We start from the raw sequence: 989 nt of genomic DNA on the forward strand, positions 1-989 counted from the left end.
AAGGACTTTTGAAAGTCTAGTGGCAGTACGGACCTAGCGCAGCAACTGCACAAAGGCTCTCCGTGCGTCGAATGGCGCGCGGTTAACAGCTGCATGGGAGGGGATTGGAGCTCCTTTTCCCCGCTCGCTCCAACTCCCCAGCTGTTGATCGCGCTCCATTCGACGCACGGAAAGCCAGTGTGCAGGCTAGTACAAAAACGACAGAGGGTCCCGAGAAAGTGAGGTTAGTCAGTTGTTTGGTCGTAGCCAAAGAGTACGGATTGTGGATGCTGTTTCAGCCTCTCTTCCCCTAAAATATGGAGTTCCACAAGGTTCTATATTGGGACCTGTACTATTTACCATCTATGTAAACGAACTCCTGGCTGTTCCAGGCCATTGTAAGTCTGTGTGTTACGTTGATGACAGTAAACTTTACCTTTCTTTCCGCTCAACTGACATAAGCTATGCATTCCGCTGTTTGAATGAAGACCTAAGAGAAATTTGTAGATGGTGCTGCCAAAATTCCTTACTAATTAATCCGGAGAAAACCAAAGTCTTACTCGTGGGAGTGCCTCAATTACTGCGTAAATTGCCTCCAGTGTCGATCTCACTTTTAGGGAAGGAAATAACACCAGTTTCTGTGGCTAAGGACCTCGGTGTCCTCATCGACCAGTCCTTAACTTACAACGATCATGTTGCTAAAACTACCTCTAATTGTCTATTTAAGTTAAAACAGATCAGTAGAATTAAACACCTTCTGGACAGAAATTCTCTTTTATTAGTGATGAACGCTTTTGTTTTTAGTAAACTCTTTTATTGCTCAACTGTATGGGCTAACACATCTCAAAGTAATGTGAAGAAACTCCAATTAGTACAGAATTTTGCTGCGCGTATCGTGTTAGGTCTCAGGAAATATGACCACATCTCAGACGGCATAAGATCCCTCAACTGGCTCACTGTTAAGGACAGACTCCTTCTCAACGATGCTGTAATGGTATATAAATGTCTTA

Source organism: Montipora capricornis, chromosome 13, assembly GCF_036669925.1.
Source record: "Montipora capricornis isolate CH-2021 chromosome 13, ASM3666992v2, whole genome shotgun sequence".
NCBI classification, from domain to species: domain Eukaryota; kingdom Metazoa; phylum Cnidaria; class Anthozoa; order Scleractinia; family Acroporidae; genus Montipora; species Montipora capricornis.